The sequence below is a fragment of the Hyaena hyaena genome, unplaced genomic scaffold (genome assembly GCF_003009895.1).
Source record: "Hyaena hyaena isolate Hyena2069 unplaced genomic scaffold, ASM300989v1 scaffold_1094, whole genome shotgun sequence".
Classification (NCBI taxonomy): domain Eukaryota; kingdom Metazoa; phylum Chordata; class Mammalia; order Carnivora; family Hyaenidae; genus Hyaena; species Hyaena hyaena.
Genome location: NW_024081725.1, coordinates 209584 through 223112, shown reverse-complemented (window position 1 = coordinate 223112; position 13529 = coordinate 209584). Strand labels below are relative to the sequence as shown.

The following is a 13529-nucleotide window of genomic DNA, read 5'->3' as shown; positions in this document are numbered from 1 at the left end:
TATTTTTAATCCTAAGTAAAATTTCAACCAGATATATATCACATGGCTACTTCCAAAGGTGACTGTCTAATATAACTTGTTGGAAAACGTATGGTATCTGTAAAATTGAGAAATCTTGTGGATAGTGTTTCTCATAATATTCAATGTGTGATAAATGCATTTTCTTACGAGAAGGATTATTAGCTTCTCAACTGCTTGGGTTGAGAGCCTAGGTGTCCACAATGACAACTGACACTCGCAACACAATGTCATAGATTATTTTTCCACTCTGCCTTACTGTTTCATTTAAAAACTGTTGTATTACATTTCTTCTAATAAAAGCCTTTCTAAGGATTCTGTATCACTCTTTTGCAAGGCACATTCACATCCTTCAATGAAAGTTGCTATTATCAGAGCAATGTGCTCTTACTATTTATTTATTACAACAACCCTCATGACTGCTTACCAGGCAAGCACTAGAAATATCTAACTCATTACCACTACATAAAATAGCATGGGGTATTTACAGAATGAAAGAGATCAGAGCATGACAAATTCTAAAGCTGCTCGTGTCCCTGTTTCTAAAGAAAAGAAATGCTTTCCAACAAGCACTGGTAACCTGAACTATGGAAGAGCATATATTAGACCTTTAGGGAAAATACTACCCAGACAAAATCTTGGTGGAAATACCTACTTGCTATCCCCTTCCTTTTCTTTTATTCAGTATGGTCTGAATACCCTTGGATGTTCTCAGGCCAGCTGATGAAAGAAAACTGACCCAGATGGAGTCTGAAACTGAAAATGCCTATTGACTTATTCAGCTGGAAGTTGATCCTGGTTGCTATTTAAATCTACTGCTTTAAGTGTCAGCAGACATGCTGCATTCCTTACAATAGTTCAGAGGGCAGACATTTGGGTCAAAATATTCTTACCCATTCTGTACCTAATGTAGGCTTTACAATGTTTACAAACAGCTGTTACAATAACCCAAAGATCCAAAGAAAAATGTGACATATTCAAGAGACTGGCAGTTAAAACCCAGCATTTGTTCAGATAGCACCTTGTGGTTGGAGGTAATAAGACCCATGATGATAATGGTATTTGTCACATTCAGAGCAGCTGTATTCGTGAAAGTGGAAGTGACTACCCTCTTACACACCCAGCAACTACTTTGAACCCAGGTCTGTATTTTGGCTGCCTTGGCAACAGCACAGCAATAACAACTGGAGCCATAATGGCGATGTCGACCCAGAGATGTTTGGATAAAACAGGAGCCCTCACTTTCAATTCAGAAAGAAAGAAAGCATATAAAAGAAATTAAGAAGATGGTATCCATAGCACAGATTTAATGAGTGGACTGAGACTTATACACTGAAACGCTAGGATCTTTATTGTAATAATTGAGTTTTTACAAGTCCAACAATTTTCTGATGGCTGTTCTTATGTGGAAAAAACATTTCAGGGAAAAGGATGCTGGCAAGTAGGGGACTACTTTTTTGTACATCTGGCACACAATGGTAAAGGATAAACTATTCAATAATTTTGACCACGTTAATCAACGTGGATTTCCACATAATGATTATGATGAGAGGGATTATAAACAACAATGAAGATAGAAAGTATGGATTGCTCAGCCTTCCCACTGGTTAGTCTAATTGTGATTGGTCATTAGTAGCTCTTCTTTTGGTCACATGGTAAAATTGCATTTCCCTGTCCTCATGGCATCAAACTCATTTATGTTCTTATGACTTGCTTTGGTTAATGAAATGTGAGAAGTGGTGACAGGTGTCATTTCAAGATGGAGCCTTTAAAAGGAGAATGCAATTTGCTGTTCATGTCTACTGCCAGGGCAACCAGTAACTTTCCAGATGATAGAAACATCATCTGCCTGGCGTGAGAAGATGTAGAACCGAGTTCCCAGGTGTCCTGGGATGAGCAAGAAGCACATGTCTGTTGTGCTTATCTACTGCAATTTTGGAGCTGCTATCCCAGGATAACCTAGACTATCTTGGTTATGCTCACAGGGTGATTTGTACAAATTTAAAGAATGCCATCCTTTGTTGAAATACATTGGACATACAATGCCACACAAATTTATGTTTCAATTATAAATAAATACAGAAATACACTTGTTAAAAAATAAAAAAGAATATCATTCTTTATCTTTTCACAGGATCAGAGGCTATAATGAAGATAATGCTTCAAGTTTCTTCACTAGAATAAGATAGGCTGTTTCTGTTCTGGCTAGAGATAAAGTACAGGATCGTGAATTTAGAGTCAAGCTATGTTCTTCAGAAAGAAACACAAATGCTTACTAGGACCAATCCAGATGAACAGTTTCATTGCCTGAACTAGCCAGAAATAATTTAACTTGTCTTGTAAGTCGAACCAAAATTTTATGAAATGATACTCATTTTCAGTAAGACCTCATTCATTTTCCTTTTTATTGGCCTTTTCCTTTTGTATAGTGAAAGTACAATATCGTATATTTCACACCCTATTTTCCCCCCAATAGCTTGTTTCTCTCTCCTTTACTTATATGATATTCTCCTGTCTGACAATAAGAGAAAGTCATTATTGCTACTTTATATAACAGATTCTGGCAAAGTATTTGTGCTTTTGTTTCCATAGTAATTTAAACTGTTTCAGCTGTTAGTGGAAAGCAAAGTTAGATGTTGGCCTTATGGAATCTTTGCTAAGTAGTATCAGTTCCATTAGGTATTTCTAGACTCCAAAAAATACTTGAGCTCTTTGTAATATAGGTAAAAGAGAACACATGTAGCTCTTAAGCAGTTGTACTGTATTTCTATTTCTGTTTATTTGTGAGATTACTCCAGAACAACAGCTTGGGTGGACTTCCTGTGATATTAGTTAAATGCATAGAATCAACGTGTGTGTGTGTGTGTGTGTGTGTGTGTGTGTGTGTGTGTGTCTGTGTACATACATGCTCATATAAAGTAAAAAAAAGACAATGTAATCAGTTAAAATCAGACATTAATTTTAATTTTTAAATTATGACAAGTGACACCATTATGTTTCTTTAATACTCTTTCTCTAAATTTACTAAAATAAAAGCTCCACACTTAAAGACTTACTTAGCAGAAGGCCATGAGGGCTTCCACAAAAATCTAAGCAATGACAAATTATTTTATTTATATTACTGATCAGAAGTAAAATCCTTTCCTTAGGCCACAGAAAATCTTTTTTAAGTTTTGAAGCATTACTTTTTGAAGGATTAATTGATTAATTAAAAGTTAATGAAGTATTATAGTACCGTAAATTTTTTTCAATAAAGTGTTCCCTTTGCAGAGTATCAATTTTCCTGTAGCGTGGTGGTTTTGCACAAGGTTTATTGGTTGTCAGTTCCATCGATGTTATATGCATCACTAGAGAGTCTGTATGTTTGTAAAATGTATTGGACTCTGACAAAAACACAACTCTAAGTATTATTTGAGTGGATCACATTCCACGGTCATGGACTGGGATTGAATACACATGAATTAAGGGGGTTTGTTAGCAAAATAATAATTTTGATACCTTTTTAGTGTACTCCTAAGTCATGATAATTAAGGCTATATGAGTAGGGGATTTTTAAAAGAAAACTCCCCTACCAGAGTTACCCACATACATCTTTTAAATATGAAAATCCACTTTGATCACAGTCCTTACTAAGAAGACTGTTGACTTCAACATGAAAAATATCCCAAAGAATTTCTCACTGTTTCAGGAACTTTCTGAGCAATCATTTTTCTGGTGATCGAACTAATATATACACCATCACATAGTACAGGATGAGGTAGGCAAGGCTGGCAGACTTCATATTTTCCAAATGCCCACTAGGGGCCCAAACCTCTTTTGGGCACTTTACATATATTATCATGTTTAGTGTTCATAATCAGTCCATGATGAAGCAATTATTATCTCCTAATTACAGAGGAGGAGGCTGAGGCTCGGGGAGGCAGGTAATTTGACAGGGGCCATATACCTGGTAAGAAATGGAGTAAGAATTCATAATTTAGGTCTTTTGATGTTAACATCTGTATTATTCCATTATGTTATGTTGTTGCTTTCCAGAGAATGCAATTTGCTGCTTCTCTAATTTACGGCTTATTTTCAAATGCATTGTCTATAAGTATTTGGCCAATTATTCTCCTATGAAAGTAATTTAAAACATAAAGGTGTATTGTTCAAATTCTTCATCATTGATATTCATCAAGAATTTGACACAGCAAACTGAAAAGAATTACTGAAGAAAAACCTCATTATAGAACAAAAAAACATGTACAAGAAATGCCTTACACTTGTAGCCTGTAGCTTAAGTCATATTTAGGAAGGGTTGAATTGTCTCTGTTTCTACTCCCTAGTCTCTCTTTCCAATCTCTTTTTCTTCCTTTGTTTTTTCATTTTCTTTTTTTTTCCTGTTTTTTTTTTGTTTGTTTGTTTGTTTTGTTTAGTATATTAGAGATGAAGCAGTTCCTTCATCTCTACCCATATATCCTGGATTTGGAAAACTCTGAGTTAGAACTGTAATTTACTCTCTCACTGCAGGTTCAAATGAAAATGTAAATATTTGGGCATTTTATCCACTATCCATACAGAGTTCTGCTGCTTTGATCCTGCTTCCTTCCCAAATCAGAGCCTGGACATGTCCCTAATTCTAGCTTTATGTGATTAAAGGGCGCTGTGCTTTTTACTTTCAAACATGTAAAATCTTTTGATATTTTTCCACTTAGGTTTATAATTCTTTGATTTTGGCATTCATATTTTCTAAATTTTAAAATAAGACCTTTCTACAATACTTAGATCTTCATGAAGATTTGTGACAAAATTCTAATTAATGGATTGAATAACAAAAGAACCCAGTGAACACCCACTAGATTTTTTTTTTTGAAGGGAGAAAACATTCTATAAAAAACCGTGAACACTATAAGACACACACGGATGAACACCCACTGCTTAATGAAATTCATCCTCACCTAAGTTCAGTTCCTTCTTCCTCCACCTCACTGCCTCTATTCTCTCCACATACAAACACAAGTCCTCATAAGGCCAGTTTTAATAGCATATATACCATAACATACATTTTGAAAAGAGGGTATGTAAAAACTAAGACTTCGTTTGTGTTTCAAATAGATGAGATGATAGTTTCTCTGTTGTCTGAGTTCCATTTTTGTGGCACCACACTAAATGAGTTACTATTTGTGCCATAATAATTTAAGAGCTGTTTTAAAATACTCCTTTCTTTCTAGAAATTATAAAAATGTGATTTGCTGAAATTTTTATTGTTGAGTTCTCAAAGAAAATGTTTTTTTTTTCAGCAAATTAACTAGTAATAACTGTAATTGAGCCAGAAATACTCTAAGGAAAGATATATAAAGGTCTATCGATGACAGCAATGTTGAGCAAAGTTTTTTTTTTTTCTTTTAACATAAAGTTTATGACAGGTAGTGTTCAGCCATTTTGTAATGTAAGTTCTAGAAGATATCACTTTGGGCTATACTTAGTGTAGGTATAAGCATATACGATAGATGTAAGAATGAAGAAACACTTGCTTATACATTATTAAGTTTCGGGGGGGGGGGGGAAGCCTAACAATTTTTACATAAGCAAGGTTTAGTCCATAAAGAGGATAGAAATATCTTATTTTCTATTCAGTTAACAGGTTTTAGCAGTTTTCTGAATACTTATGAGTAGCTCAGAAATTCATATAAGTTCATGTAATTCACACAGCATCTGTTGTGAAAAAATAAAGTGATAATTTACATCCAATTAAAATATTTTTCATTAGATAAAATGCTTTAATAAACTAACAAACATATAAGAAAATAGTATTCACTGGAAATAAAACAAGTTAATTTTCTATAGAGCATGAAACAAATTCAAAATTGGCCCCCTAAAAAAAGAAATGAGTCCCACGTCTTTTATGTAAAAATTTAATCCATTGAATACTTTTTTAAAAACCGTGTGTCCTTAATGCCTTACAATTTATGTAAGTTATTTGAAAGCATTTCTGCTTACTGGGTGCATTCTTATTAAACTACTAAAATATACATATCTACGAACCACTTCGTATCTACTATAAAAGTAGAAATTTCAGGGGTGCTTCTTAAACATAATCACCTTTCGTCTGTTATATATTTGCCAATTACATTACATGAGCTATATATGCAGCCACAGCTTAAAAGGAAGTTAAGGTTGCTTTTTTATTAGTTTGTTTTTCTGATATAAGGATTCTTTACCTTTAAAAATAAGCTTATATCCAATTTGGCAGGCAATTATGCAAATGTATTCTGCTAGGGCAGATTCCAATGGTAAAACATAAAATAAACTTAAGAAAAATGGGGGAGTCAAGTAAAGAGAAAGTTGGTGGGTCTTGCTATTTTTTTTTACTTTAAATATTTTTAGGCCTCTTTACCACTGCTGTTGGGTCATTTCTCTTAGCTATACTAAAGAGCCTTTGTCAGTCTGGAGGAGGCAGCCATGTGTCCATGAATGCTTATTTAGTACGGTGAGGACAGATGGCCTGGAATTGCTGAAGAAGACCTTAAGATATATTTAAAAGAGGAAAGGGAAAGAAACAATAAGGGAGGAAATAAATTAGAGAAGAGGCAAATGTGTAGCCAGGAAAAGTACACACACACACACACACACACACACACACACACACACACACACCAGCACACTCACATGCACACAAATGAAGGCAAACTATAAAGTGGTAAGTAGGGTCTGATTTTTTATAGATTTGCTTTTTCTGTAGAAACTTTAATTTTCATTATTGTTGATTTGTTGTCTTTTTAGGGGGAACCTGACAATCATAGACACTGCTGGTTTGGACTTCGTCTGTTTTAGTTGATATATACTGCACTTTTGCTTCTTATAGCATCCATACTTGAAATATAAATTTTGATTCAGTAAAGCTCAAGGGATTTACTTAAATCAAACTGAATTAAATTGAAATCTCTGGCACCCTAAGAGTCAATGCTTTAATACAATTTGAGTCTGTCATAATTAATTTATCTTGCTTCACATTTCATTTTTTCCCCTGTTATTTTAAGAAAACATACACACTATTGCCCAATCCAAACCTCATGAAGGGCTGTTTCATGCATCCTGGGAACGGGAGAGGAAGTGAGCACGGAGAATCGATGGGCATGGAGGCATTAGTGGATAACGTTGTTGTTGGTTTTTTTTCACATAAACTATGTAAAATGTTGTGAGATGATCAAAAACTGACATTAGTGGATTTTTACTATGTATTTTTTCTTTCCAAGCTATCACATTAACATTTTCCCATTTTCTTCAGATTTATTCTAGTTCAACCATGCTCTGATTATGCCAGGTAACAGAGGGCTGCTGCTTCAATTGCCAGGTTTTCTAACGCTCATAAAACAAATATTAGATTCCAAATTTCTTATTGCCTTCTGAGTTGTCATGGTTATCAAATGACACCTTCTCTTAATTCTCTCTCATTTTAACTCTTTTCCATGCTTTGTATAAACAGGCTGCTTGAAAATCAAGGGGAAAAAAAAGAAACATCAAGTTTGGGTGCTATAAGAAGCATGAAACACAGAAGGAAAGAAATATTTTGTTAACCACAAATTGAAAGTGGAAAGATTTTATCCAGAAACATTAAATGTCATTAAACATAAGAAGTCTAAAAAATACCTGCTTTATATAATGGTTCTCTGAACAGGCTCTTGGTAACTTGCAGCCTGCTAAGTGAGTGACTTTCGCATTGTGGTTAGAGTTTTTCTGCAACAACTGCCCCCACCCCCAACCACCACCAGTGAAACAGGCAGCAAAGACGCTGGATCATTCTAAAGTAAATATAAGGGATATTTTTTTGAATACAGGCACCTTTAAAAATAGAAAGGCAAGAAGATTCATAAACAGAGCCTTTGAAAATGTACAATACTTTTGTCTTACAAAAACATCTGTTGCTTCGATGAGTATTTGGAACATCGAGTGCTTCAGATTACCCCTCAGAAGGTGTGTTGGGTGGTAACTCTCTCTGGACTTGGCCCCAGGGGAGGTCATCCAGCTCTCCGCCTGTTGGCTCAGCAATTTCCCAGTGGTCAGCCCGTCTTGCCATAATCATATGCTGGCGCCCCAAGCCTGTTTCTTAACTGTACTCTGTACCTTCTAATGAAAGCATCCCAAAATATCCTCAACCGCCCAAATTCTGGGGCAGCCATGACCTCAGACCGGACCAGTGGACATAGTACGTTTGCTCAGACAGAATGGCTGATAAAAATCTCCTTGCCTTGATGACTGAAAATCTCACTCTCCTTGCTAGTTCTTGTCGCTCATAGCTTATGAAGATTTGCATGGATTCCAGGATCTCTGACACGTACGGGATCAGGAAGCTCTAACCCAATGCATAACACTAAAATCTCATGTAACTTGGGGCTTTTACAATTGAGGGAAAAAAGAAAAAAAAGGGGGGGAGGACACAAGTAATTATAAAATAACTTTTTGTGGTTAAGGCAATACGTAAAGGGCAGCAAAAAGTAACATGTGCAAATCAAAAAAGATAATTAATTTGAAAGTTACCTGAAAACTGTAGTTTATCTCCTTTACAAAATGGGAAATGATTTCACAGTGGATCTACACTCAAGTGGCTGTGAATGAGTATGTACTACCTTAGACTTTATTACCATCTTTTAGGGAAGTTTTCAGCTTGAAGGATAATAAAACAAATGAGGAGATGCCACTTCTCATGACAAATTCAAATGGAACAGCAAGCAAGTAACAGCAGTTCTGTCTAAAGTCAACAGGTGTTCTTTGGGCTCCTCATCTTGACCAGCCTTTGTGTGATCAAGTAATTCAGTGTCTTGTTTAGTGTGGCTTCAATAGAAAAAAAAAAAAAAATTAACAACCTGTTCAGGAAATACGCAAAAGATAAAACTTAGGGACAAAAGAAAAAAACAGTGAGATCTCTATTGTTATTTTGCCATATTTTATATGCATTTTGCAAGCTTTGAAGCCTTTTCAAAATAATGCTCACAGATATCCCCCACAATTCACACAGTCTGATTCTTAAAAGTGCCTTCTGTACTTTGATAATATCAGTTAGAGCATATATTTGAAGTAGCCTCCCAGTATTAATGCTTTTATTTTCTTATTTCAGGGGAAAAATTTACTTGTAAAAAACGAGTAGCACAAAACATACCGGCATGGTTCTGTTAGAAATACAAAGCATTATCATTTATATGATAGTGACTTTCTCCTACAAGTATGCTTTGTAAACGTGATTGAATGAGATGGAAAAAAAAATCTTTTATTATCTCAGCTCTCAAAAGCTTTACTGTTTAAGCTACACTTGCTCCTAGGTATAGATGAATTAAAACACATCAGGATGTTGTAGAGCAAGCAGCTAAGAAGGCAGTAATAATGATCCTTGCATGCATTTAACTACAGTTTGGCAAAAATAATTCCTGTGTTATTAATTAAAAAAAAAATGCTGAGGCCTAAAGTCTTACGTAGTGTTTCTATTACTAACCCATTTCCTTATAAAAGTCACACTATTTCCTATCTTCGCACTGTACTTTGCTGTGGATCGGTAATATTTCCTAAATGAATGCCAACATATTTATATGTAGTATTCAAATATATGTGTATAAACGCAGATTCTATTTTTCTCATTGTAGATGTCTTTATACGTAGGATAACAATTAGAGTGTGCTTCTTACAACTAGGAAGAAGAGCACCAGTTCACTACACCCTAGGAACTCTGTGGGGTTTTGGCTACTTTTATTTTTCTTTCTCCACTGGGGTGGGACAAATCTGTTGGAGTCACAGGCATTTTTAAAAACAAGAGAAAGTCAGTTTTACCTTGCTAATTTTTCATATGCTTTTTTCTTTAACTGCAAAGCTTTTTTTCTTTTTCTTTTCAGAATCACTTAAATTTTTTTTTTTGCAATCTATTTTTTCCCCTAGAAAGTAACCCCTTGTGTCCTACCTTAAGCTCCTCACTGAATGATCTCTTTTTCTTCTAATTATATTTCTTCACCTTGGGAGGGACTCACACTGCTTCAGGATAAGCAACCCAGAAGAGCCTAAGGTCAGGTGTGTCCTAGAATCTAACTCTAGAAATTACAATCACGGAATAAGAGCAAGAGAGGGAAAAGAGAGGCAGAGTAGGGAATTTGTAATGATATTGAGGCTCATTCTGAGGAATAATTAACCGAACAGCATCCTATGTTACATCACTTGCTTGAAATCTCAGAGGACAGACTACAGAATTTAGGAAACTGATCTGAATTGGCTTCTTAAAGCCATGAGGTTAACAAATTACTTGTACTAATGATCAAACCTCCGAGTTTTATTTCCCAAGTATTTACTGCTCCAGGGTCCAAAAAAAATAGAATTTTATTCAGAAACCAGCAGAACACAAAGAGTAACAATAGCATTTCACACATTAAAGATACGGAAATTTAAAACATCTAAAGAAGGAGAAACAGATTTAATCTGATAGGAGGCTTTCGTTCCTCTTAAAATGGGGTTCAGTGAGGGAATTAATGGGCAGCAGCCAGATAGAAGATTTCTAAGATAATCCTTGAGGTAAAAGGGAAAAGCATGGGAACATTTGTGAAATGCAGTCTTCAGGTAGAGGAATTGTAGGTAGAAAAGGGAGAAACATTAGCAGAGCTTTTAAACCAGATCTTCAGCTGGGCTTTTGTTTAACACATATGCAAATGTGTGCACTGCTTCATTTGAATATTTATTTACTGCATTTGTGAAGGAAATTGGGGGATTATAGCCTCTTCCCAGCTGTGTTTTAGTTAATGACTGGTCAGCCTATTAGCCTGCTCCACTAAACGGATTCTCTGCACAAGCAACACCTTTTTTTACCCTGACTAGAAATTCTTCACATAAACAACAGTGGGGAAAACAGCAAACCAATCCAGGGAGTTTTACACCAAAAATGAAATATTCCCCCCAGAATCATTAGAAATAAGTTAGAAATTTATTTGACAACGGTGACTTCTGCATTTTTATAATAAGCAAAGCAAACATGTGCTATAAGATGTTGTAGATGGGAAAGGGGAGTTAGCTAATCAAAATTTCTCTTTACTTGAGGATGAATTCAGGTTACTGTTCTAAATGGGTTTTCTATGCCTTCCCTGATACTTGCTCACTTATTGTCCCCTATGAGCACAAACACACACATCATTGAAAATGGCATGAATTACTTGGGCAGTTATTAATATTTGACAAATTCATTGGAATGTGAATTTCACAATTTTCCCCCAACTCCTCACTGCCAAAAAAACACAGAAGGAGAAAGAATAAATAACATTTCTCTAGCAGCTAAACTCAGTGTACTGTCATTGCTCAAAGCAACTTATTTAGAGACATCAGTACTCGTTATGACATTAAAGACACATCAAGACAACATCATTTGTAAGGATTAATGGTGAGCAAATCTTTAGGTTAAAAAGTTCTACTATAATCTAGGTCTAGCAGTCTTCCATGTATTGATTATTATAAAGAAAAGGAGCATCTACTTTCTGATAAGTTTAAATATTCGGTCAATAGGGGAAAATTTATTTTCCAAATGTCTGTCTTCTTTATATCTTTTCAAATTTAATTTACTATAGATCCACCCATCCAGGTGAGACAACGCACTAATTCTAATACCGTCAAAATTAACCCATGGAAATGCAAGAGCCAAAATCTTACCATCGAAATTCTACATTTTCCTGTCTGGATCTAAGAAAAGGCTGAACTTTGATTTTATTAGTGAGGTGGTCTTTATGGAACAAATTTATAAAATACTTATTTATCAAAAGTATTAACACTTAAGAGGATTTATGTAAACAACTTGTTTGTGCTTGTTCGTATATATACGGAGTATTCCTGCAAATAAAGAGACAACTATGGATGGCCTAGGAGCCACGTGGACATGAAGAACTATTCCTGGAGCAGAATTATCACTTCTCATAGTTGGAAAAAGTGAGTATCATAGATCAGATTGGCAACTCAAATATGTACAGAACAAAAGCAAATAATAAAGGGAGACACTCTGTCAGACCTCCTGATATACAGAAAAGTAACAATTATGTTGATGGAAGAATATTACAAGAATAAATACTCTACCTAAGAAAACAAACTCAGCTACTTCATTGCTAAGATTGTATCAGTGCTGCCCATTTTACATAAAACCATTTAAGACCGCATGAAGAAGTTTCAGGCGCACATTTCATGCCATCCTTCCACATCAGAAGTGAAGGGTGTGCACTTCTCAATGGCATCATTTTTCCGCCTTCATACATGAGTTTCTAAACCATCTCATAAGCTTGTCAGGCATATTTCTTGTTCATTCCTTCTGTGGGGCAGAGGCAGACAGATTGCTGGATCAGATAGTGCAATACGCTGTATACTGCATTTGAAATGTGCCTTTTTTTAAAGCAGCAGATTTATTGATTTTCTTAAGTAGAAAATATGCACCCGGACATTAGACAAACACAGACTAAACACAGACTGAGGAAAAGCTGATAATTTGATTAAACTGACTGAGCTTTTGTTGTCTGTGTTTGGGGAATTTCCAATAATGCGCAAGTGCCAAGCGCCCCTCTTCTTCTGAATTTAACAAATGTAATCCCTAAGCACAATGAATGTTACAATTATACTGTGTTTGGAGAATTGTTTTTCTTTAGAAAAATATTTTGATGAGCCTATATATTGCTTAGGTTGAAAGGAAGGTGGGGTGAGAACCTTGCCTTGCTCAAGATAGAGGACTTTACTCAGAAAGGGGGGTAAGTATAAGCTAGGCAAAAAGCATTCATTCTAAGGAAATATTTTCTTTCTATTTACTTACCCACCTATCATGATCAGTGAGATATAATTGATTAGATGTAATATGCTCAATTTGGGGGTCAAATTGAGTTCAATATTTAAGGTTTATAATGCTTCCCACTGTCATCTCACATGTTTTAGAGAATGGTTTGGTTGTCTCAAGATGTCAGAAAGCTCTAGTTATTTAATTTACCCTTGTGAATGCCTGCAATGAACTCAGTGCAGGAGGGGAGGATGTGTGTGGGGCGGGGGAGGCAACTGGGATGAGGGAATAATAGCTCAAATTATGTGAGGATTACTAAATTTCATAAATTAGTTGAATGAGACCTTGTGAACTATAACAGTAAACACCCTGCACTGTCCTTATACCATTTTGGTCATGTAGACCATGATACTGAGAACAAAATCTAATTCCCTAATATTCTGCAAGGACTGTCCTATAAAATAACCATTTCTGGCTGCCTAACCATAAAGATTTTCACCTTTGTTATTTTCTATGCCTAAACTTACTAGGTTTTTAAACATTCATATTGTTCCTCACCCTCTATTAATCATTCATTTGCAATGATATTTAGTTCCTTCTTTTCCACTGGCTCAATCCTCAGGATTTTAGGTGTTATAAAGACATTTCCCTTCCTGCTAGTTTTTGCTTGCTCCAGTTCATATTGGATATTTTTTTCTAGAACTCTCAATTCCAGCTAATTTAGCTAATAACACAATGGGTTACAACTCTTCACAAGTGTGAT

At 35.3% G+C, this 13529-nt stretch overlaps 1 long non-coding RNA gene across 1 annotated transcript in view; it reads right to left on the bottom strand.

Annotated features, from left to right (window-relative positions):
- The window catches only part of LOC120224031, a 293362-nt gene that overhangs the window by 174277 nt on the left and 105556 nt on the right, over window positions 1-13529 (bottom strand). The window lies entirely within an intron of this gene.